Source organism: Mesocricetus auratus, unplaced genomic scaffold (assembly GCF_017639785.1).
Source record: "Mesocricetus auratus isolate SY011 unplaced genomic scaffold, BCM_Maur_2.0 Super-Scaffold_100004, whole genome shotgun sequence".
NCBI classification, from domain to species: Eukaryota; Metazoa; Chordata; class Mammalia; order Rodentia; family Cricetidae; genus Mesocricetus; species Mesocricetus auratus.
In genome coordinates, this window is record NW_024429189.1 from 43,846,682 (window position 1) to 43,872,821 (window position 26,140).

A 26,140-nucleotide genomic window follows, 5' to 3' on the forward strand; every position below is an offset into this window, starting at 1 on the left:
TTTTATCATCTTTCATCAGTTCTTGTAAGTAAAGGTAGGAGTTTCTGGCAAAGCAGAAGGATAACAATGGGCGCTCTGCCCAGGACAGTCCTCTGAAATGTGCAAGGTTCATCTCCCCAAGGGCAGGTTGGGCCACAGGTGGTTGCTTGCTGGCCTAGCCTACCTCAGTTAGTTTGTTGCCTGCCCTAAGGGTGGAATTTTCTGGAAAGAGCTATAAGACCAGAATTAGCCAAGGTTCCAGGGTGTCTGTCTTTACAGGGAAGTAGCCTAAGCAGGTGCGGAGAAAGGTCGTTTCCATGGCAGCCGTCACTAGGCACTCTGCCAGGGAAGCTGTCTGGTACTTAATTGGGCTGGATACAAGATGTCAGCATCTCTGAACAGTCCTGCTGTAACAGGGATAATCTGTGAGCAGTCTCCCACCACCCGCCCACAGAGACCAAAACATGGCAGCATGGCCAGCAGATTGAGGGTGAATGGGTCTAACCCCCACTGCTGTGAAAACTGTGGAAGTTATTCCATCTTTCATCTCTTTGAATCTCACATCTCTGTGCTCTCCTGCAAAACATGACTAATTTTCCTCCTGTAGCCAGAGTGAGCAGCAAATGAGAGCAGCCACATAAAAACACATTGCCAGGCTCACCATTAAAACACAAGGATGTTTAGCTGCCGGTACAAATAAAAACCGTCCAGACTAGGGTAAATGAACTACAAGTGTGCAGGGAACAGGAGGGAAATTCGGCCCTCTCTGGGGCGTTGTAGAAAAGCATGAGATGGCAGGGAGGAGGAAAAAGCCTCCTGAAAGGCATCATGGGAGTGGAGGGCTCGCAGGAGGAGGAACCGGAAGTAGATTACGTTCATTCTCCACCTCGTGCCATTGTGCTAACCTTTGTGCTAACGGGCAAAGTCCATAAGGTAAAACCTCTTTGAGATGAGCACAAACAAGTGATGAGTGTGAGGGCGCAAAGAGACAAGAAGCCATTCTAGAAGCTGCTTTGGTGACCGGAAGTGATGAGAGTTGAGCGGCAACTTACCAGGTTGTAGCTGGTTGTGCTGAGTAGACTGAGCCTATCAGATTGACCATAAAGACATGGTAAGGCAGGAAATAGGCTTCTCAGGAAAGTGTGACCTACTAGGATGGAACTTGAGGTCAAGACATCGCAAGCTGTGATCACAGGGCTCTTGAAAGATCATCAGAACATTCAGAGGCCCTTCAAGACCGGAGGATCGAGTCTCAACATGGGGATGAGTGCTGGCGCAACTGGAGAGCTTTTGTTCTCAAAGGAAACTGTTGGTGTTGAAGAACAAAAGGAGCTTCTGTAGACAGGCTGGAAGGATGTAAGTGACAGAGGATGTTGACTTGTTTTCCTTTTTTGAGGTGGAGGAGTAAAACACATTTTAGTTTTCAGGGAAAATATGAATTATGGTAAAATATGAGCCACTAGTTGACCTGGAGATAATTCCAAATTGTTCTAAAGAGAAAACAAATTGAAAATACATTCTATATGTCAAAACTCACCAGCAGCCATGTTGTGTGAAATAAAAACAAAACTAGAATGTAGAAATAGTTCCATGCCAATCCCATTAGCTAAATAAATCTGGATTTGAAAGGCAGATTGATCAGGAAAGATCTAGCTGTAGCTAACTTCTCAGGGTAAGAAAATTATTTTTAAAAATGCCAGGCTACAGATAAAAAAGAGAAATGAAAACAAAAGAAGTTGATCATATATAAGAACAACCCCCATTAAAGGAAAATTTCAGGTACATAGTATCGTTTTGTGAAACACCTCCATTTCTTTCTTGCCCTACTGCCTTCTAGAACTTTCACTTCATTATCTCCTTTAAAATACTAGTGGTAAGTCCTCTTTCCTGTGTACATTTTTAAATGTATATTCAATGTGCCTCAGCAACACAGAGGGCTCAATGTTGGTGAGAGAAAATGTCATTCTTGCTCTCAGACCTTACAGTCTGGAAAGAAAGGCATTTGTACACAGATAAATAAATATAACTCAAGGCAGAAGATCAATATTATGAGTCCTATAAAGTCAGAGCTTTGAGGACATGACATATGAGGCAGAAACTGTGAATTCTCACTGGGTGGACTGAGGGGGCTTTAGGATTCCAACAGCGAGGGCAGGGATCTGGGTTGATGCTCTGGGCACTGGGGGATGACAGCTAGCACATGTTTAGTGGACATCAGGCAGCCCAGTGGCAGGAGGACAGAGTGGTGCAAGAACACATTCCTGTCACAGAATTCTACTCGATGAAGACATTGATCTCAGAAGTGTGTACAGAAAGACAAGCAGTTCTGAGGCAAGATGGTGATGGCCATGGCTAAACCTCTTGTTGAGACTATAGCAGAATGAATGAAAAGAGAGCAGTTAGCTTTGAGAGATACTGGGGGAAGGAGGCCAAAGGACCTGTTGGCTTGGGGAATGTGGAGGGGCTAGACCCAAAGTTTCTTTTCAGGGGCCTCGTGGTCTTTGATCTTTCTCTCCCAGATGACTGTGCTCAGCACTCCTGGCTTCTGAAACTGCCCTCTGTTTTGTTTTAATGAGGGTGAACTCTCCTGTTTCTCCTTCCAGTTATGAGTAAAAAACTTAATGCATGACCTTTGCTAAGAATTTGGGCTCTTCATTCTGACACTCATCTCTCCAAAGGATTAAGTGATTTATGTGACTTGGGTCAAGTCTGAGTTAAACAGTAGTTTGGAGACAATGAGAGACTTACCTGTCCAGCTGAGTTCCTTTCCCCTGGGTGGAGGCAAGGGAAAGAGATTTCATTGCAGGTGTGTACAGATGTACGCTTAGGGAACTGAAATGTTCCTAAGGCTTTCTTGGCAGGGGAACTTAATGCTTCATACCAGCAGGCAAAAATAGTTTGAAGTCCATTCCCAAGACAGTGAGTTTTAAATAGAGATTTGGCATGGAATGGTTAACATATAAATCTTCCCGGGCTTCCACATGAAGTCCACATTTGATCCAACAGACATCAATGAGTCTTTAAGAGCCATAATGGGCCTTCATGTCAGAGGGTATTTATGGATTTACAGAATCTTTAGATATGTGGATCATGTGCAAGCATGATAAAAAAAAAACTCTGAAAATTTTGCTCAAGTAAATGAGAGCTCAGTGAGCTATGTATCTTAAATTAATGACTCAGCCATTGTTCACTTGTAAAATACCCAAGGGTCCTGGTCCACATTTGGGAGAAATGTACTGCAACATTTCTGTTGGAGAACAAAGCAGTTTGGGGGCTGTAGGAAATCACTAACTTCTATTTTTGCTTTTCACACTGCAAACTTAATAAGAAATGTGCTGCTGAGTACAAGGTTTTTGGCAACCATTGCTCAGGTCACATCTCTAGTGACAAACATGGGTGATGGAAGCAAAATAGTTTTATATTTGAAAAACTCATTTGGGACACAGGTCAGTAATGTTAGAAGCCAAATATTTTGTCATACTCATAACTAGGAATCGAAGCTAATTTCTCCAGAATTGAAAATCTTTCAAAGTTCTCATTCCCAGAAAGTATTAGAAGATTTTGTCATCTTGCTGGCCCTCTTCTATATTAAAGAGAAAGATGAATAGTTGTAGTTCTTTGTGTTTTCATGAAATGTTCATCATGATATTGGATTCAAGTTCTCCTTTGCATTCAATATTTGAAATAAAGTCTCTTATAAGCAAGTTGTGGTAAATAAAGTGTGTATGTGTTCATGTGCATGGGTGCATTCATGCCTCTGTGTGTGTGTGTGTGTGTGTGTGTGTGTGTGTGTGTGTGTGTGCCCCCATGGATGAGGGGAGGTGATGGCAGGGGTAGATTGAATTAACCTTAGGCATGGCAGGCAAACATTATATCATTGAGTTATCTCCCCAGCCAAGATGAAGAGTTTACTAAAGTTTCCCTTGTGACATTAGCTAAGAGTATATCTCAAGACCAAAGCTTTTATGATGTGTCCTTCAGATAGGCTGAGACCTCAGAGATCAGTGTTTTGGAATAATATGAGCTTTATTACTTTGCATTTTTTGTGCTGGCAAAGGGCTGAGTGCAGTGTTTCTTTCTTTGAGTACTTAGGTGGGAACAGGAATATACTAACAGCTATGTCTGGAGCAAAGTTTGACATTAAGGAAGGCCACATCACCATAGCCTTCTCACACAGTCATGTAAATCCCCAGGAGAGATGCAGAGTTCTCTAGTTTGCTGATGCCAGACTCAAGAGATTTCAAGACACAGACAAATAAGAAATCTAGTTTTTATCTGCCAAAATAAGTTGGCTTGCCTTGTAGTCAAATCCCAGGCTAAAGAGAGTTTTCTCTTGAACTGTCAAAGGAAAAAGTTCTAATTTAATCTCTTCAACTTCTCAACCTTGATATAAGATTAAATAAGTATTTAAGCAACACACACACACACACACACACACACACACACACACACACACACACACATACCGTATGCCATTCTGACTCCTTTGGGTAATGCAGGCATTCGTTTAAGGAAAAGTAAGAAGCTGTTAAATCAGAGGCACTGGGGGCAACAGCGATGAAAAATTAGATGAAAAAAAAAAAGAAAATGTTGGGAATAGAAGTCTCTAAGGGCCAGTTTATATTTAGACAACTTGGTGCTGATATGGATATCTAGTGTGGACCAAGACGGCTAACACTGGACATATAGAGACCTATGAGCCAGCACAAAATGGCTGGCATTAGATATCCGGGAACCCAAAAGTAAATAGTGATGTAGTCGGTTATACAACTGATTCTGGCAGACTACCACTGTGGTGTTTGAATGAGAATAGTGCCCTAGGCTCATATTTGAATGCTTAGTTCCCAGAGAGCAGAACTATTTGGGAAAGACTGGGTGGCATGGCCTTTCTGAAGGAGATATGCCACTAGAGGTGGACTTGACATTTCAAAAGCCCACACCACCACCCTCTCTTTCCCGGCAACTTGCAGATCAAACAGCAGCAAAGGGAATCACATTTGTGTGGTTTTCTATAAACGTGGCCTGGAGTTCAGAAGTCCTGGATTTAGCTGAAGCCTTTACCTTTGCCTTCCCCAGCTTGTCTATGCATGTCTGTGTGCCTGTCTGCAATGGTGTGTGTGTGTGTGTGTGTGTGTGTGTGTGCGTGCGTGTGCGCGCGCGCATGCATGTGTGCATATGTGTGTGCATGCGGGCACGTGCTCATGCCTACCTGTGTGCCATCCATGTGTACCAGCATGTGCCTGGGTATCTGTCAATGTCTGCTTACCTGGTGGTTTATGTGGTGGCCTTTGCTCAGAATGGATAAAGTGTGTTTATCTCCCTACAATTCATTACAATCTCTTCAAACTCCCAGCCTTCTTTCCTGGCATAGGAGCTTGGACGCTACAGAAAGGAGTCTATTAAAAATGCTGAGACCAAGTCCTCTACTGCAGCTCTTCAGGAAGACTCCAGTATTCACATCAGGGGTTAACTGACTTCTGTTTTTAGAAATAAAAACCACCAAGTTGGTTTGCAGAGGAACCAGAAAGACCACTGAGCAGAAATACGAAGCCATGGGTGATTCCTTGCTTGTGAGCATATTTAATTTTCAAACAAGAAGAGGAAGCCATGTGTGTCTTTAATTCATATTTGGTCAGGTCATTGGAAGAATGGTTAGCATGAACAATGGGCTTTCGCTGAGGGTTCCAGCCTATCTTACCATTGTTCTCTAGAGTGGGCCCTCATTAACCTGGCTCCGGGACTCTGTTCACAGGTCTAAAGATCCATCCCTTTAGTTACAGACACTGGACTTCATCAGGTAAACCATGCAGACCAGCAAAGACCATTGAGCAGAGCAGCAGCTTGATTAGAACTGTGATCCAGAAAGAATTCTCTGGGAGTAGTGAGGAGCCATGAATTGGAGCCAGAAAAATTATGAAAACATAACTATAGATTGTCAGATGGTGAGACTTTGAAGAATAGTCAATGAAATTGGTCAGTCTGACACTAAAGTTATACTATTAAGATCAACCATGGTCCTAACACACCTCCCCATAGCTCCAGACCTTGTTATGCCCACCATGGTGGTCCCAGTACCCATGACTCCATTGTCCTAGGATATTGTTCACATTTTCCTAAGACAAATCTGTATGTCACAAGCATTGAAACAGATTTTAATGTGTAATACTCATCATGAGAGATTTCTGGTACATTGACAGTTTTGGCGCATGGATATTTCGTCATCCTGTTCACAAAATAACCCGGAAATACCTCTGATCGTCTACATCTTGGATTCATCCACATGCACAGGTTGTAACCACACAGTGACAGCACATCAAACACCTCCGCTTTCTTATGATGAGTAAAGTCAAGAGAGGACTCTCTACAACTGAGACCAGTGCAGACTCATATAGTAACAATAACAACAATGATAGTAAAATATTAAAGCATACTAAGCCCTAACTTTGTGTGTGTGTGTGTGTATGTGTGCTTATGTATGTATAGTCATTTAAACAACCTCAGTGAAGTAGACTTATAGTATCCCTATTAAACAAAGAGAAAACAAAGGCTCAAACAGAGTTTGGAAACATTCCTGAAGTTTTACAGGTAGTAGGTGGCAGAGCAGGGAATTCAAATCCAGATCTGTCTTACTTTGGACCTCCAGAGCCATGCCCTTTGGTTATGGAGAATGTCAGCATCTCAACTTTTCCTGTATAGAAGCTAATTTATTTCTGCTCTAGTCCCATGATGTAAGGTAGACTAGATCAAACCGCAAGCATTTCTTCCAGCCTAATTCTCTAGATGAAGATGAGCCTATATACCAAATCATGAAGGATTCTCAGATTTAGTCTGGCGCTTGGGATCTGGGGGTTTATCCAAGGATCCAGGTCAGATGAGCTCTCAGATCCACTGCAGCATATGGCTAATCCAACATGAAAGGAATACCTACGACGTCTTTCTTTCAAAGGTTGGTGGCTCGACCCTGGTTCTAGTCATATGTTTATGATACTCATGAGACAGTAGTCTTTATAGACTTGAGTCAGGTGATGCTCTGTGCTGTGGCATCAACAGTCTATCAGTCCCCAGAGCATTAGCTGCCATATCTACCAAAGGAAGGGCTCTGTCAGCCAAGACTCTAAAATCAAACCTACGCATACCTTCCACAGTGAATTGTCGGCTAAAAAGTCACTTGATCCCAAATGGAGAAGCTACTTCTGATCATCAGTTGCTGAAAATTACAAAGAACTTCTAAGAAGTCTAATGGCATAGAGAAAATAAACAAAAGATTAATATCCAACATTTGTATGCAAGCCATACATCATTAATGATCATTATGAAGAACTTGCTTAGTTCAAATGAGGTTCCAGAAGACTGGAAGCATTTCATTGTAGCACCAGTATTTATAATAGCCACCCTGGGGAACAGCAGGCCCATCAATGTGACATAGCTAATATGCAAGGTAATGGAAATAAGTAGAGGTGAAACAGAGCCACATGGACACTGAATTATCTTGGGAGCCAACTTCCATGCAAATAATTAGAAAGTGACCTGCTTATTAGCAGAGTGGAGAGGACATTGCCTGAGACACCTTAGGTCACATCTTAACTTCCCATTTAAAACTGGCATAGCATGTGGCCCTGCTTCTTAAAATCACAGCAAGAAACATTCAGTGCAATTGACAGAGGGCAAAGAACTCCTAATGAAGTCCAAGGAAGATGTTCATCCACAGTTGCCAAGCAACATGATTCCAGCCAAGGAGAGGTCCATGCTTTGGTCTCTGTCACTGTGCAACATTTTCCAAATCCCACCCATCCTTTTGTAGTTTCCTTGGCTATGAAATGTGGACTTTAGTGGCACAAGAGAGTAGAGACTTCATGAAAGTGCCTTGTAAGTAAATGATGGCAGAAGTGAATGCACACGATGCAATAGGCTGAGCAGCAGGTGTGAAGGGTGTTTCACACCATGGGGATTTCCAACACTGGTAAGGTATGCCCTTGATAAGAGCCTTTTGGCTCTAGCCTATTGCTGCTTTGCAGCAGTTCAGAACTGATGTCCCAGGCGGCTATTTAATTTTAAAGAAAAAGAAAAGAAATAGCCTTTAAAAAACAAAGAACTGAGAAACCCTGTCTCATAAAACCAAAAAAAAAAAAAAAAAACAAAGAACTACCTCAATTTTAAAAAGCTACAGCTAAAGCAAAAATTTCTAAAACTGTTAGTGCTGCCTGCATCCTGTCTTACAGCCCGCCACCACATGGGTATTATGGTAGAAACACAATTGGGAATTTGATTAGCCAATCATTGTATTAGTTACTTTTATTGATGCTATGACAAAATATCTGACAAAAGCAATTTCAGGAGGGGTTGTCTTGGCTCACAGTTTGAAGGTACAGCCCATCGTTTTGGCGAAGTCATGGGTGCAGAAGTAGGAGGCAACTGAAAACTGTGCATAGTTAGGAGCAGAGAAAGAAGAAGGCTCATGCTCAGTTACTGCTCTCATTTGCATAGAGTCTGGGACCCCAGCATGTGGGATGGTACCACCCACATTGAGTGTGAGTTAATCCATTCTAAAAACTCCTTCACAGACATGCCCAGAGGGTTGTGTCCTGAGTAATTCTAGAACCTATCAATTTGGCCATCAATATTAACCATCACGGTGATAATTATTAGTAACATGTATAATATTAATAGTCAAGTGTATACTATGGTTGTCATGTTGAAATGAAGGATTTTTAGCTTTATTGATGTATAGTTGACAATGATATATGTATATTATGTACTACATGCATGCGCACACACTGTGTGTGTGTGTGTGTGTGTGTGTGTGTGTGTGTGTGTGTGTGAAACATGATGATTATATTGAGATTTTGTAGGGGAGCAGGGATTATGGGTACAGGGGGATAGTGATGAGACCCAGGACCTGGTGAGTACTCAACCACTCACCATCAGCCTAGACAGATGTCCCTCTAAGTGTTGTAGGAAGTAGACCCAGGAAATCTATAGAAAGGTAAATTAAGATTCCTGTTTTCACACATGTAACTGATGAAGATTATCCCTGGCTAAAGTTAGCTGAATTTTATGATGTTTTAATTTTTAAAAACTCATGGAAACTGCAATGCTTCTTTAAAAATTATCAGTAGTGTTGTGATACAGCAGCCCCTTACCCTCCTACTTAACAAAGGCTTTCTCTAGGGCCCTTCCAAGGAAGCATTTTCCCCTCAAACGCTAGTTAACTGGATCTTTCCTGTAAACATCCTCACGTTTCCTTTCACACACTTCCTTCCTTCATCTGACTCAGACTCAGGGACGTTGCACAAAACTAACAGCTCAGCTATTTCACTACACCAAGTAGCCAGTGGTCCAAAAAGTGATGTCTTTCCCCAACTGACATGTAAGTACTAACATCAAGTAGGGAAGTCAAGCTGCCCAGGATAAACCTGTGTCAATCTCAAGGACAGGATAAAGGCCAAATCCTAGTTTGTGTTTTGTGGGAGATACAAAATATCTGATGCCATTTTCTCCTTTACATTTTAACTGTGATATTTCATCTTCCTGCTATTGCACACTCAAGACTCCAGGAGAGCTCTGCCATCCATGGAATACTACCTAAAGCCTGTAGGTGACAGACACTCTAGAAAGACAGACAGCAGCCAGGATGTGAGCTGGAGAGACAAAGGCCTCTTCTCCCTATGTGGGAGAGATGAACAATGGATTAGTTGAATGGAGAGGTAAACATGACTTCACTTTGCCCTTCTCCTTTCTCTCTAGGTCTTTGTCAGTTTCTCTGATGATTTTCACGATTTCCAGATACTAAAGAACAGTTAGGAAGCAAGGCTCTTTATAGAATGAGAGGCAGAATATGATCCTTGGTTCCCAAAGGACAGACATTTCTGCTTAGTTAAAAGCCTTGTTCCTATTCCTAGGGCTCATTCCCTTATTTCTGTTTTCTATGCCTAGTTATCCCCAACTTTCTCCAGCAGCATAGAGATGAGGGACTTTCGGGCTATAGAGCTGTGGTTCTCAACCTGTGAGCTGCAATCTCCTTGGGGTTGCATATCAGTTATCCTGCTTATCAGATATTTACATTGCAATCTGTAACAGTAGCAGAATTACAGTTATGAAGTAACAGTGAAGTTTTATGGTTGGGTGTCACCACAACACAAGGAAGTGTACTAAAGGGTCACAGCGTTAGGAAGATTGAAAATCATTGCTGTTGAGTATCAGGTCATGGTGATGAATATGAGAAGCAGATTCCTCCCTGGGTTAACTTGCAGCACTGTGATATTCTAGTGCCCACTGGCAAACTGGGGAAGCAAAAACAGTGGGCATATGGATAGATACAGGGGAGATCCCCATGATCTCTGGGCGGTATTCCTTCCATTCACAGACAAAGTGTTTCCCCAAGGAACCTGGGAATTAGAAGAGGAAGTGTGTAACACCCAGGGGAGCTGAAACAAAAGCAGAGCAAGAAAAGAAACTTCCCTGCAGGTGCTGTCACAAAAGGAACATTCCTTCTGGGAAGCAGAGCTCTCTGGAAATGGGGTTTCCTTGGCCAGAGGGAACAAGTCAGAATTCTCAGAAATAGTCACAAAACAAGCGGCTTGGGATCATGACAATTTGTGATAACGACATTAATTATGAAAAAGGAAATGGAAGCCGTTAGAAAATTCCCAAGAATAGGTTATGCAGGGACAGAAGGAAGACAGTTACAGACTTTTAACACATGGGCAACACTCTTCCATGGTTCCCCAAACAGCCCATGAAGCTTGTGGGTCCAAAGTCCTTTGTGTCACATTTGGTGATACAGGTATTTGTAGAGTTTGGGTACATGTTTGATACCACCCAAGGATTTTCTTTCAATGGCCATCCAGAGAAGGCTTCCTTCATTAAACAAAGACACCACATGTAGGGATGGAGTTAGTGTGGTCAGAAGAGGGTTTTGTGGTCCTCAAAGGAAGAATACATTCTAACCCTTGAATTAAAAATGGGAAAACTCTCTGACCCATTCCTGAAGTGAGAATCTCAGAAGTGGGGCATGAAAGGTACCTCAGCTATCAGGGAAGTTGCAATACTTAGGAACAACTTGTAGCCCATTGCAAGCCCAGATTTAACACTTTAGAGAACCCGAGCCAATGACATTGGAGACTGCGTTGCAGTTGCCAAACATTGTGCAACTTCTTATGGGTTTGGAATGAAGAATAGAAGTAGGCCTAGAGCAAAATGAGCTGAGTTGGGAGAGGGGAAATAGATTCAGAATGTAAAAAGTAGGGCTCTTTGATGGGCTGAAGGACTGACACATGGAAAATGTAATGCATTATTGACAAACACGTATGCTGGCTGCAAAAATAATTAACACAAGCAGAAAAGAAACAGGAATGAAATGGACCAGAAAGACTTTGAAAGATTGTGAAGTGGCCGCTAAAATTGCCAAGCTAATGTCAGAGAGATGATTGAAATTTTCCAATAGAATAGGTGAATAGGTACTTAGGAGGGTGTGATGTAAACCAAAGGAGAGGGGATCATTATATGAATCTGCACAGAGGTACCAATCAGCGTTTTATGTGCAACTTTGCAGTGCACATTTTAGCAGATGGAGGAAGCTCTTAAAAGCTGATAGCTAAACCAAGTCTGCCTGCTTTTCTGCTCCATAATAGCCATCTCTGGAATGGGCACTTGTTCCATGCATAAGCAGTCTCCAGAAATATCAATATGCTCACAAAGGAAAAAGATACCTCCAAAAACATAGGACCAAGGGAGGGAAGGGAGGAATGCTTTGGTCTAAGCGTAAACCTAGATGTCTGGTACTTGTTAGACTTGCTGGAGACTTAGCAACCAAAACTCAAAGTGAAGGTTGAGTGACAGCAAGGAGCAATTCTTCTGCAGGCTGAACTGTACCCATGCAGGCAGGCTAGCTGATACACATTCTTGCAGAAACTGTATTGCTGCAATAACAAAAACAATTAGATGCCGGATTGTGGGTATGCTAAGGGAAAATAATTCTTCATGATCAGAATGACTTTTTCGCTCATTCAACAGAAAAAGACTCTTATTTTTTATTTGTTGGCAAAGCCAAATTAGAAAAAATATATATCTTTACGACCATAGGAGACAAATGAGTGATACCAAATATCACTAAAAATGCTATTAATCTACAAGTGATATAAAATTACCATCTCAGCACAAAGAAAGCCTATATAATCTGAATTTCCCTAGGATCGTAAAAACGAATGGGAAGCGAAATTGAGAGTAAGTATGCTTTTGAGATGCAGTTAAGGGTTCCATGCATTGTTAACAAATGTGGCTAGACAGCATGGTGATTTACCTCGAATAGAGACAGAAAACTTCCAAATGGGCCCAAACCATCCTCCCAGGAGTGTCTAATGACACCTTGGAGGACATTATTCTCCTTCCTTCGATATTTAAATGTAGCTGATTAGCTATTGACTTTATGGGTTGTTTCCCTCTGTTTTTAGCTGATCATTTTCTGTGTATTCCAGAAGCCAAAAGTAGCTCTGGGTGGGGTGAGGATTCATCAAGGACTCAAATGAGGATGCTCTTCTTTGTGTACCAGGTGTCTGAATGACCCATGAGGAACACAGAGGATGGTTGGCTCTGTCACGGAGGAACCATCTCCACATCGGAATAAAGTCCACTTTCAGTTAATACCATCATTTTGCACTCTGGCCAGAGGATCGGGATAGCAGTCCCTTGCCAGGCTGTTTCCACAGGCCTCCAGAAGAGGGTGATGATTCAGCCAGTGTCTGATAGGAAGTGGTGACTCTGGGATATTGAGAATATGAGAACCAATGATGATATGGAGGGGGAAGGAGAGAGTGGGGTAATAGTAAGAGAGAGAAAGAGAAATAGTAGGAGGATGTAAGCAAGTGTTTGTACTTTTCCCTATTTTTTATAAAAAAAACAAGGCAAGATAAGGGAAAACAGAGAACCCATCACCACTACCAGTAATAATACTAAAGAAAATATAGAAAGGGGCGTGCATGTGACTGTTTTTCCAGGGGTATTATGGGAATGGAACAATGAAGTTACTGGGAAAGCTTGTCAAGGTATTCACTGCGGCCTCTGACTGTTTACTGCTAACCAGGGAAAGATGCAAGGGCTGGCTGACTTCAGCAGCTTTCTCTGTGTAGCTTTGTAGACCAGGTTGGCCTTGAACTCACAGCCTGCCTCTGCCTCCCCAGGGCTGGGATTAAAGGCGTGTGCCACCATCCACCATCTCCAGTGGTAGTACACTCTTAAGAAACAACAGTTGAAAAACACAGATGCCAGATAAGATAAGAAAGGGGAAATTTGTCTTGAATGAGTGAAGAGACCAGAGCATCATAAAGTTCCTAACACTGGCACATTGCAACACCAAGGCACTGGTGTGGTGCCTCATTCCTATGATTCTGCCACTCCCAGTGCAGAGCCGGGAAGATCACCTTCAATTTGAGACAAGCTTGGTCTCAGACAGTAAATTCCAGACCAGACTCTGTATCAAAAGAGAAAACACACACACACAAAAAAAAATGAGACAAACAGGAAAAGCTTCAGTTTAGTTTAGAATAATTTTTAGGTTATAAATTAATTGGAGCATTTCTCCTTTCCTCCTCCCGTCAAACATGTTTCAAATACTCTTCCTGTTCCCCTTCAAATTTATGGCCTCTTTTTTAAGTAATTGCTCTTGCATGCATATAAATCTGTTCATGTATATGAACTCCTTAATATAACTTTGCAGTCTGTATAATGCTACTTGATACAATTTTTCAGGGCTGGACAACCAATTGGGGTTCTCTTCCCTGGAGAAGGCCCTCTCTCCTGTTCCCAGCTTTCCTCGGTTGTCTGTAGATCTTTGTGTAGGGTTGAGGTCTTGTGGGCTTTTCTCCTTCCAGTTTGACATGCCATTGGTGTCATCCTTGTTCAGCTCACATTTGGGCAGTCATATTTTTCGGATATAACTGTAGCTCTCACCACTTTGTAGCAGAAGAAAGCCACTACAGAAAAGCACAGCCAATCAAAATGCAGAGTTATGGGGCCCAGTAACAGGTCCTTACTGCCTGTCCCTCACCATACCTGTCCTGGAGGTAGGGAGCTCTGCAGTTAGAGGCAGAGTGAGAATGAGTGGACCCTTGTCACTGAAGGCAAGTGTAGGTTAGGATGTTTAAGGTGGGCCACCAGAAGTTGTTATCGGGATCCAGGTGGATGTGGTGAGACTTTTCCACAGTCCTCACTACCATAGTGAGTTAATGTTCTTCTGTCCCTTTCCAGGGGTAGCTTCAGTCTTCTGCTGAAGACACACAGGGTTTACAAAACATCCATCTGTCAGCCTCCCCACCTCACCTAAGTCACTTTACTTCTAGTTGGCTCTGGACAAATTATAAAAGAGAAGTTGCCATTTCAGGGTACCCCCTTTCCTTACAGCACATTTTGTTCTTGGCAAAGAACTGAAGGGACATTCACAAATAAGACCATCATATAACAAATCTAAACTCAAAAAGTTTTCTAATCTACTGATAATAAATTTCCACGTTTTGGTTGATCTTGTTGGAGAAACGACTGAATTGTGTTTCTGTCTTTTCTCTAGAAAATATTACCAAATTGCCATATGAAGATTCAATGAGAAAGAAAAATAAAGAGGCAAAAGTATAGAAGCAAAGGATTGTAGTGACATGGTCCCTACCACTTCCCAGAAGCCAGAAGAGATCTCTTCATCCCTCAGGCAACCCAGTGCTGTGGAATTTGTTCTTGGTAAAGATGGGTAAGCAATCTCCCTTGTAAAACAAAATACTTACAGACTATGTAACCTGTCCTGTACCATAGTGACTGAACCTAGATCAAAAAATTGTAAAACAAAGTACCAAGATTTTAAGGAGCTAAAACTATGGGATTCAAAGACTTAGCAGTGAAGGTGCTGTGCTGGAGAATTCCCTCAAATAAACCAGGAGGCAGCCATGTCCATGACATCCATGGCGTGAGCACAATGGCTTTTGATCGTTTGCCAGCTATAGGATTTGTGACCTTAACTTTCTTAGCAGTCCTGGTCTCCTCATTGATGGCAATGAGTGCGTGTGATACTACTTAGCTTTGCAGGATATGGAAGCTCCTAGCACTGTGCCCTATGTATGGTACTTAATAAATGTGATTTCCTTCCTGTACTTTTACAATATGGGCTCCTGCATTTTTTCAGACAGTTTTCTATGGTGCCTTTCATCTTTACAAAATGGTCCATTTGTGTAACTTGAGTTCCTGCTGGAACCCAAGAGACCCCATTGTTTTTAAACCCTTTCTAATTCCTGACTTTAGTTTTATCTTCTTCACTCATAGGCCCAACCTACTTCTGCCTGCTTTGTGGGGTGTTGACACCCACCCTTGGAACAAATGAACTGGCAATGTTAGGTCATCTCTTTGCATAGCTTTTGATGCTCAAGCTTCCTAGAAAGACTGGTTGCATAACTCTTAGAGGAAATCTGAAGCATCGTGATACATAATTCAACTTTATACCTCACTGAGGCTTCCCTACGCAATGAGCATTTCTAATTTTGGCAACAACTGTAGGCAGAAGTCACGTCCTTAGCATATCCAGTGGCCTGTGCCAAAGCTCCCGTGTGGATCAGGTGGCCAACACTTGGGTGTTCTAGGTCCTTCCCTCTTGAATGGGATTATTCAGGCTTTAAAATTTTCTGATACCCAGAAACCTGTTCTCCCTGACCTACTAAAACATACTCATCTCTTGGCTGGTAAATGTACCAGATTCTATTTATTCATTTTTAAATTAATTTTCTGCTTCTGGAAAGCAAAAGTTGGGGAAGTGAAGCCCAAGGAGCTAGGATCCTGGATTTAAATGAATTGATTAAAAGGCAGCAATTGCATTTCAGATTCTTGACCTCACTCATAGTGAAATAGTTGCTTCCAAAGATGAAAAGAGATGATTAAAAGTCAATGATGAGGCTTGTTGGAGTGTGACAGTAATAATGTGGGTCCAATAATTACCAGCAATGTCCTCTGCATGCAAAGAGACAGGGTAGCAATCGATGAAACCTTCACCTCTATAGACTGAAGGGACAGAAAGAGGTGTTCCTAGTAGTTAGCCTTGAGCAACCACGGCATGTGGAATTAGTTTAGTAACTGGAGTTCTTTGAGGAGAGATGCTAGCTAAATTTTCTAGCAGTTTCTTATTGATAAATGGGACACAAAGTATACCTTTTTATTTTCTATGGGATGTGTACTGAATTTTCTTGACTTCTAGCAAGACCAGTTTTCATTAAGACTACACAAAAATCATCATCCACTCTCAGGGCATGGTGGTGCATGCCTGTAATCCAAACTCTTGGGAATGCGGAAGGGTCAAGAGTTCAAGAACAGCTTTAGCTATGTAGCAGATCAGATTGGTGCTTGTGAAATCCTGTCTCAAAAAAACAAAAAAAAACAAAATCAAAACAAAAAAACAGCAACAACACGTGCATAGAAAATCACTGATTGATGACTAGGACATATTCTCATAAGAAAAACCATCCTTGCTGTGACTATAGAAATTAATATATTAAAAACAACTTGGAAACTGAAGCAATATAAATAATATAACATAATGCAGTAATTGATAGAAGAACCCAGGCTTAAGTTGTTGATGAGACTGGACTGTGAAAAGCCAGCACTCAGACCAGCTTCTATGACATGAATGTATCCACTTCAGATTCCTGTGCTGGAAACTCAGTTCCCAATACAACAGTGCTGAGAGATGGGCCTTGTGTTGCATGTGATGCAGGCTCTACTGGGTTTGCAGACATGAATTTCCTCTCTTCTACCTTATAAGACTGCTACATCCTTCATTTCCAAAGGTCTCAGTACTCCTAGCACCATCTTGGCAACAGAAAGCCCAAGCCATAACCTGCTGCTGATCTTGGACTGCCTAGCCTCCAAAACTAGAAGGAATTAATCCTGTCCTCTGTAAATGCTATGCTACTGTGTATTCTGCTTGACCAACATGAAATAGACTAAGCCATCCGCATTAGCTTCCAGGAGTTCTGATGTCCACTGAAAGCCAAGACACAGAGTAATATTTGTGCATTACATTGGAATAAACTGGAGGGGATTTGAGGTAGAAACATTTATAACATTTTCTTTCAGTTTTATTAGAATAACAGAAAATAAAATATAGAGTATTAGCAATGGATATTAAATATTGAATTTATATAAAAGCTCAAATAATTTTTGCCCCAAAAATTTAATGGAGAAGTTGATCTTGCTTCTATGCACATAACTAATACTAAGTTTTATGTCTGAAATGGCTGCAAGCAAGTCTTGATCAAGTCTTTTTAATGATCTCTTCAAATTCTTGATAGTCACTATTGATGAGAAACTTTGTTCATACAGGTAGGTGATAAAAAGTTTAAAACCATTTTTTACAGCCTTTCAAAAATTTACAACAGTTGAAATTATCTTAAAGGAATCAAGGAGCTCTTTTATATTTCTTTGACTGAGGCAAATGTTAGAATTTCTTGTGGTGATGAGAATGGGTTTTAATCCAGTCCAACTTTCACATTCCAAGTATCTTAGCAGCAAAGCACCTGGACATGCAGTATGTATCTGTGATGTTAGAAGCTTTGTTCTGCTACTGACATGGAGTCCATTAAAAGTGCACACCTACTGCAAAGGGTTGTCAGTGTGAGGTATTTATATGTGAAGGGAAAGGCACAGGCTGCTTTGTGAGATTGCCTTGCAGGAGTCCTACCTGGCCTCCTTGCTTCTCCATTTCCCACCTTGTAGTTCCAGGCTAGACCAGACCTGTACTAGTTCAGCATCTCTGAAGACTCTACCCACATGGGCAGCAGTGGACTAGGCAGTTTACTCTTGAAATGGATGACAACGAGTACCTCCTTTTTTAATGCACAAGTTCATGGGGGGAGCGGTATGTGCATGTCTGATAGATGTGCACATTTGTGTGGGAGTGTGAAGACAAGAGGTCATCACAGAGTGTCTTTCTGCAAAGCTTCTTGGTCTTATTTTTTGAGACAGGGCTCTGGTTGAACCTGTAGCTTGCTGATTCAGTTAGGTTGGCTAGCCGATGAGCTTCAGGGATCCGCCTAGCTTTCACTCTTGTCCTAACCCTAGCATTGACATTACAGTTATGCCGCTGCAGTGCCTGACTTTGACCTTGGTCTAGGGACCCCACTAAGGCATCAAAACAAAAGATATGCACCATCTAGCCCCATGGAGCACACTACACTAGTGAGAGACACAAAAAAAGAGTTCAATAAATGAACAGAAAATGTGAGAAGGATTATGAAGAAAATGATAAGGAGCTGAGATGGAGAAAAAGGTATTTGCATTAGGTGAAGTAATTAGTGAGACTGCTCTCATAGAGGTGCTGTAATGTTAGAAATGATAATATACTTAGGCATAAAACCAGGATAACAATGTGGTCTTCATTGGATTGCAATGAGGTTTAATTAGACAACGCATATAAAACATTTGATTTAGTGCTTGACATAAAAGATAACTTCAATAAATATTTATTATTATCTCTTCCATTCTGAACTGGATTTGACATATAGATTTATTTCATAGTGTTTAGTAAACAGTACTTACCATATGGCTTTGTATGTGCCTTGTCATATGGATGGAATAGGAGGTGTCCCTGAAGGCTTATGCATTTAGACTTGGTCTCCAGTTGATGGATCTGTTCTTGAGGGGTGATTAGATCACAAGGGCTCTGTACTAAACTGGATTAGCTCACTGGTTTGGTGGCATTATTGGAAGTAGGGTCTAGACAGAAGAAGTAAGCCACTGGAGCAGGTCTTGGGGGCTATATTTTGCTCTGGGCTCCTTTCTGTGTATCTTTGTCTGCATCCTGTTTGCCAGGAGGTGAGCTGCTTCACTCTGCTTCCAACATGATGCTCTGCATAACCTCAGGTCCCCAGCAATGGAACGGGCTGACCATGTGCTGAAACCTCTAGAAACATAAGTCCAAACAGATCTTGTCTCCTTTAAGTTGCTTCTCACAGGTGGTCACCACAGTGATGAATGCTAACACAACATAGTAGGGCTTCAGCAAAAGCATGATGCTGATGAGTTATGAGAAGACTGTGGTCGCCTGGTACCCCTCCCATCTAAGCTCTCTGGCAGCGCTGGAAGAGCTTAAAATTGTCCTCTTGGGCTCCAACATGTAATAGCAAGTTATACATCACCCTCTGGACCCCAGAGTGAGTCCCCATAGGATAATATTGTTCCAGGCAGAAATCAAGGGAAACTTGGTGCTGATTTGTGCTGTGGTTGCTTGTAGTATAAACAGAAACCGCAGGGCTGTCCACTCAGCACTTCTTTCCAGGCTAGGAGAAAAATGCATTTTCTTTTTAAGAAGAAAGATGGAAGAAGGGCACTTTCAGTGCAGGCTGCAGCTCTTTATAACATAAACTGCTCAGCCCAGGGGAACTGAAATGGATGAAGTGTATGCAAAGTCAGATAATGAATGGAATTTGGGCAAAAAAAAGAGAGATGATAAAAGCAATTGGTTGTCTTTATTTTTGTATCCATAGTGATATTTGCTGGACTTCAACTGATCAGTTGCCTCACTTACACTGGCACTGAGCATTTAGGGGAGAAGGTCTCAGTAACTCTGCAGCCTCAGTAACTCTGATGGGGTAAGATAAAATGTCCATTGAATGGAATTGTTGGAAACTCTAGGATCACTTTTTATTATACACAACAGTAAACGTAGCACATTTTTGGTCATATCTGTAAAGCTGGCATATGCTTTCTATTATCTCTGACAGTATGTTAGTCCCATTATTAATAAGGGGAAGGAACACAGGCTAAGTGGGGAATGGTCCAAGTCTGAACCTGGGCTGTCACTTGCAGATGCAGGCCAGCCATTTGTGTTGTACGGTCTCCCTAATAAGTGTGCCATGATAGAGTTACTAGCATGTTGTGAACTAGTGAACAATTAGCTCTTGAGGTCTGGGGAAATCTAAAGTTCTGAGGTGTCTGTCAGTCTGAGACTGTTGTTCAGACAACCTGCCCCACAGTCCCTGCAATCTGCAATGCCCCAGGCACAATCAAGAAGGAACACGCAGATGGGAAGATGCCTTATTAGATAAAGTGTAAGCAGAGGCTGGGAGTGAATTAATAAAACTGACCTGAAGAAGTTAAACGATTTTACAAGGTCATAGAGCTAATGAATGACAGAGTTGACAGGCAGTGTCCGCCATTGACACTAAGCTCACACTAAGCTTGAAGAACCCTTTTAAATATGCATAAATATGGCTCAGGACTCTATGTATAGGCATAGGTGCCAATGCAGGGCATTCAGGAGCTGTTCCCTGAGAGAAAACGCCTGTCATCAGCTGCTGTCTGGAACTACATTCTGCTTTATGACTGTAAATCCTAGCTGGAGATGCTGAGATTCCTCTCAGACATAGCAGATGGTACCTTCTTACTCATCTTTGGGCCTCTCTCCTCCATGTGCCTCTGCCTCCCAGTGTCACTCACACCAGCCTGTGCGTCACTTTCTCCAGCATAAGACATGGAGGGGACTGGAAAGATGATGCCATAGACTGCTTGAGCTAGCGTATGAGCTGAAGCCAGGAAGGCCCATTCATGATCCAAACTCCACCCATTATCCTATTTTGTTCCAAGAGCTCTATAGCCACATTGCAATATTTCCCATTGATATTGGACTGCTTTGTAAAAAAAAAAAAAAGAACGAATTGGTGAGGGAATTGGCTGTTGGGCTTTTCCCTGAGCTGAGGGGACCAAACATAGGGCCTAGCCCTTCAGTAAGAGGAGACACTCAACACATATTTATTGCAAAAGTGTCTGATTGACTGGGTGAAAATAAAAAGTGTTCCTCCATTAGCAGCGCGACTTTCACTAAGTTCCTTCTGTGAGAAAATTTCAGTGGGAAGCCGTGACTCACTGTGCTGTAAATATCACTGGTCTCTTGGGCAGCGTTCAGTGAGCACACTGAAATTGTAGCACCTTTTTACTCCTTTGGAGGCAGGGTAGAGATTTCCCAGAGACAGCAAGACTCCCTGAAGACAACCACTGTTTCAGTATTCATAAGCCAGCAAAAGTATAAAATTTCTAAATGATACCCACAAAAATTATTTTAAATAGAAAAATAATAGAATGTAGAATTGACTGTCACATACTAAGGAAGGGTGCCATACAATGTGGCCCTCTGTGTCCTGGAGAGGGACTCTCCGAATTGAGTGGATTTGATTCATTTCCTACTTACAGGTCATGGGGTATTAGAGAACGTTTGTCAGAATTGCTATCTCCTGGCCATTCCTATGCAGCTCTTGGGTTTTCTGTAAGATACCACTATGTGAAGAGGAAGGGAGATGGCTTTCTCGGTGGCTGGGAAAGCATCCTGGTGTATTCACAGCTGAGGTTTCCACACCTTTCTTAGTCTCCCCTCCGCACTGCACCCCCTTCCTCCCTCTCTTCCCTCTCCCTTCTTCTTTCTTCCCGTCTCTTCCCCTTCCTTTCTGCACATACTCAGTTCTCTTTTCCAAGCGCGCGTGTGTGTGTGTGCTCGCGCGCTAGGTAGTGCATGCACTGGTGTGCTCACATCGAGTCAAGGGGAGGACATTAGGTATCCTCTTCTGTTTCTCTCCTTATTCCTCCGAAAATGAGTTTATCACCCAACCTGGAACTAGGCTGGTGACGAGCAAATTCTTTCAATGCTTCTGTCTCCACCCCACCGCCACAGCATGTGAATTGCAGATACGTGAATAGTCACACTCAGCTTTACGTGTTTGCTGAGGGTTCAAGCTCAAGTATCATGCTTGCAGGCAAGCACTCTTCCCAATGAGCAATTTCTTCAGCCCCATCCACTTCTGAAAACAATATATATAATTGGCACTGTTGTTGTGAGCATGTGGATTTTCCTTCAGAAGTGACACACTGGAATTTCATGGATATGTTTTCTTCCAGTAGAGCCGGGATATATGTTGGGATAAATATGCAGTTGAAGAGATTTCCCCCAGAATCATCAAGTCAATTTCATGGGTGTTGACAGTAGAAATTGGACCAGTTAGACTTTTGAGACATGTGCATACAGTAACTGCAACATCTCTGTGGCTTCAACATCAAGCACATCAGCATCTCACATTTATTTGTTTGTTTGTTTTCATTCCACCCTGTTTCATCCTCTTGCCAAGTCCTTCCATGTGCTTCAGGGAGTTCCTAAGAACTGTCCCATTTCCTCACACACCAGCCCCATTTCTCCTGCTCCAAAATTCTTCCTGGAGACAGACTGGTGGAAAAGCTCACAGTAGCAACTTTTGGTGATGCCATACAGGGATGCAGTGTTTTTAACAAAGATAATGTCTCCCTATATCACCAGTCTTCAAGAGCCAGAATGGGAGCTCCAGTTCTCCACATCTACATCTCCCCCTTTCCCTCCTGCCTCTCAAAATCACACAAAACAAACAAGTGAAGAAATCACCACCACCGCCACCACCACACCACACCACACCACACCACACCACTACACCACACCATACCACACCACACCACACCACACCATACCACACGACCATACCACACCACACCACACCACACCACACCACCACACCACACCACCACTAATACCAATTTCCCCTTGAAAAGAGTGTCTATGGTGGAAAGTGATTCAGACAAGACAGCTACACAAGAGTCACAGCTGCTCTGTCTTGTTCCATAAGCAGCCAAATTCTACCCCATGCTCAGCAGGAGCATCATAGAGTTATGGAAATAAAGAAGATGTCTCCTCATTGCCCTAGCTGGGCCCCTGGCCACCTCAACATCGCCCTCACTCACTGTTCTTTATACACGTGGTGTATGGACCACCCCCTGCCTCCTTCCCTTGCTCATCACCAGTTCTACCCATCCACTAACCACAGCTGCAGGAATGTTGAACATCACTAGCCAACCCCAAACTCAGTAGCTTAAAAGAGTAATCATTTCTTCGTCTTCACAAATCTGTTTTTATCTGATATAGCCTCAAGGCAACTGGACTCAGCTCCAGGCTAGAGAACAGGCACAAATGCGGTCCCGGCACATCTTCTTCACCTTGGAATACCAGGATGACCATGACACTGTCTTCCCATGGCAGACAGAAGCACACGTGCAGGTTCTGTAAGTACCCTGCCTACTAACAATTTACCAGGCAAAACCTGTTATATAGCCATGTCCATCATCACTGAAGGAGGGAGACACATGCCCCAGAAATAGGTACAGGGGCTAGAACAGCTGAGAAACAATTAGGTGCTACGAAGCTCAAATCTAAACTTCCATGATTGGTAACATGCTGTCAGACGTGGTCAGGATTTCATCCTTGCCTCGAATCGTGGGACCATGTGTACAAATATCTCACATCAAAGCACTACCAGTTGGCTTCTTGGGCAGCTCCCAGATGACTGCCTTTGAAACAGACCCGACTTGCTCAGTGAGGGACCCCAGTTTCCAGATAACTCACCCTCACTCTTAAAAGAATCGTGTTCTCTTGTCCTGCCTTGTGTTCTCCAGTCTGGATTGCCAGGAGGTCCTCTCTTCTTATCCCCTCCCATGCAACCCCGTTCAAACTTCTCCGTGTCCCATAATGCTTCTGGAGAAGTCTCTGATGGCTTTGTGAGATGGCTTCCTTTCTCTAAAGGAAGAAAAACCCAGAGCTATTCTTTCTTGGTGACTTTGTACTTCTGTGGACAGACGTTTTGCATGCGTGTGTTAAGTGGGCTTGTGCATGTTTGCAATTTCTAATGGTGGGACAGGGCTAACTGACAGTGAAGACGCACACTACGTGTGTGTGCCCTTCCTTGCAGGTGAGGAAGATCACAGCAGAATGTGGGAGGCCCTTTGTCTCTGTTATTCTGTACTGCTTTAGATCTGAAACAGTCACGTAGAAACGTTCTTTCACGAGGACAATGACACTGCTTTTAGCCGCATGTTTAATTCTTTAAAGTCAATATTTGCAGAAAACATAGGCACAGCATGATGTTGCCTTGGAGTTGTTGATTAATCCCTTTCAGAAGCTTCCCCCCATTTTAAGTTTCCTTTCTATTTTCAGCTTGTCATTAGCTCTGTAATGGGGTGTGTGCCTGTTTCTGTGAGTACATTACCGTATTTCCCCAAAGTCTGCTAAGAACTACAGTGAGTCTTTACTCTGGATTAGTGATGCAATCCTCCTGGTTCCCATCCTGTTCCACAGTTAGTAAGCATGGCCAGGAATGACTTCACTTAGCATCCTTGGGAAGCAAACAAACAGATACCTAAGAGAAGCAGATACGAAGCTGATGTGCTCTCTGAGACACGGCTTACGGAGTTAAGGCATCACCGTGAACCAAGTAAATGGGTTCTTTAACACCATTTCATATCAAAAGCAAGTAGGATTGTGGACACAAGGAATTAAATTAGTGTTACTCTGTGGACTGGTGGGGCGGGGGAATTTTTTTGGGACTCCCTGCCTGAGAAAAGGCTGGCCAGCAGGAATCTTCTTTTCCTGATTCCTTTCTCTCTACCCCACCATAGTTTTGAAATGGCAGCCACCGGAATCAGAAACGCTGACTTTATAAGAGAAAAAGGAAAGATTTCCCAGATTCCAAACCACTTCCCACTCTTCCTTTTTAGAGCTTTAGACAAATTTTAATCACAAATCCACTGAGCCATTGAGTTTTGCAACCTGTCCATTACAGTATGATATCATTTTCATTTTTCTGTTTATATGATTGCCTGTGTAGCCTGCAGACCTTCTGAGACATTTAGCATTGGCTTCCTTCAAACTTTATGGCTTTACTCAATTTTATTTTCATTTTCAAAAATGTAGTGTCTGGGTGTCTTAGCTTGGGGTCATTAAGTGCCAAGAAATTGGCTGAGTCAAGAAGCTCATAGAATGTAGGGCAATTATAGCCTCTTTGGAAGCTGAAAAGGATCTGAGTTAAGGTCATTCCACAAGTCTTGTGTTAAATCCAAATTCCATTAAGTTTTGGGAAGCCTGTTTGCTAGGCAAGATACAAAACATAAGTTGCAAGAAACATTAAAGAAGCCTAGAAGTCACACAGACTTCTCTGGGCAGCGGTCTTTATCAGATTTCTGTATGTTACCAGAAGTCAAAGCAACAAATGTCCATTGAGTCTTGAGCCCTCTTTCCTCCCAGCGCAGGACATGAAGCCCAGGGACCTCACAGCAGACTTGTTTCTTCTGTGCCAGCAAATATGCCAATGTCCCCAGTGGCTTCCTTTACAGCCGTGTGATCGTCTGTGTATTATTAACTAACCGCAAATTAAAGTCATTACTTGGTGCTTAATTTTATGTAACATTTCTTTGTAATGTGTACAAAAGAAATTTATTTTTAAAAGGAGTTTGGTAAATAGCATGTGCCATGATTAATTAGACAATATAATAGGTCTGCTGATTTGAAATTAAATTCAACACAACAGTTTTCTTAAATACAATTTCTTAAGTGACATTTCTAGGTGTGTGAGTCTTTGAAAGGGAAGAAAGGAGAGGAAGAGGAGGAGAGAGGAAGCAGAGGATGAGGAGGAGAGGAAGGGATGAGAGGAAGAGGAGGAGAGGAAGAGGAGGAGAAAGAACAAGAAGAAGAAGAAGAGAAGGGGAAGAGGATGGAGGAGGGCCCCGTCCTTGATGGCCTTGTCTCCTATTTATCTTGTTGGGCTCTAACCCATTTGAAGACTAATTTTTCTTAAATGTGTAAGCATTCTACAAAACAGAACCAACATGGGGCTGGAGAGATGACTCAGAGGTTAAGAGGAGCCAGGTTCAATTCCCAACAGCCACATGGTGGCTCACAGCCGTCTATAATGAGATTTGGTGCCCTCGTTTGGTTCTTCAAGCAGAACACTACATACGAAATAAATAAGTAAACTGTAAAAAAACTAAACAACATAAAGTTGCATGGGTAGGAAGGTTCTTGGAAGAGTTGAGGGAGTAGGAAAAGATGATCAAAATATATTGTATGAAAATTTTTAAAATAAAAATATATTTTAAAAGGCTGTTTGAAACCCATTTTATATCAAGGAAGAGTATACATAAATAAATTAACAGAGAGGCAGACCCAGCACTTAGGTCATTTGACTAGCTCTTCCCCACAAGCCACACATGCAAGCTCCTTCCTTTCTCCTTACATTCCAAGTGAATTCCCAAGCACACCCACAGCCTTTTCCTTCTGCTTGAGTGTCTTCACATGGCTCAA

At 42.4% G+C, this 26,140-nt stretch overlaps 1 long non-coding RNA gene across 5 annotated transcripts in view; it reads left to right on the forward strand.

Moving 5' to 3' along the window:
* The first annotated feature begins 857 nt into the window (after window positions 1–857).
* LOC121140395 overlaps window positions 858–26,140 on the forward strand; it is a 79,932-nt gene continuing 54,649 nt past the window's right edge. For 3 of the 5 annotated variants that reach the window (XR_005877209.1, XR_005877210.1, XR_005877207.1), the window contains exons 1-3: window positions 858–1,335; window positions 14,537–14,710; window positions 22,934–23,070. This is a non-coding gene — a long non-coding RNA (uncharacterized LOC121140395). Of the gene's footprint in view, window positions 1,336–14,536; window positions 14,711–19,484; window positions 19,590–22,933; window positions 23,071–26,140 lie in introns of all 5 variants that reach the window. The other 2 variants (XR_005877208.1, XR_005877211.1) reach the window with 2 other exon arrangements.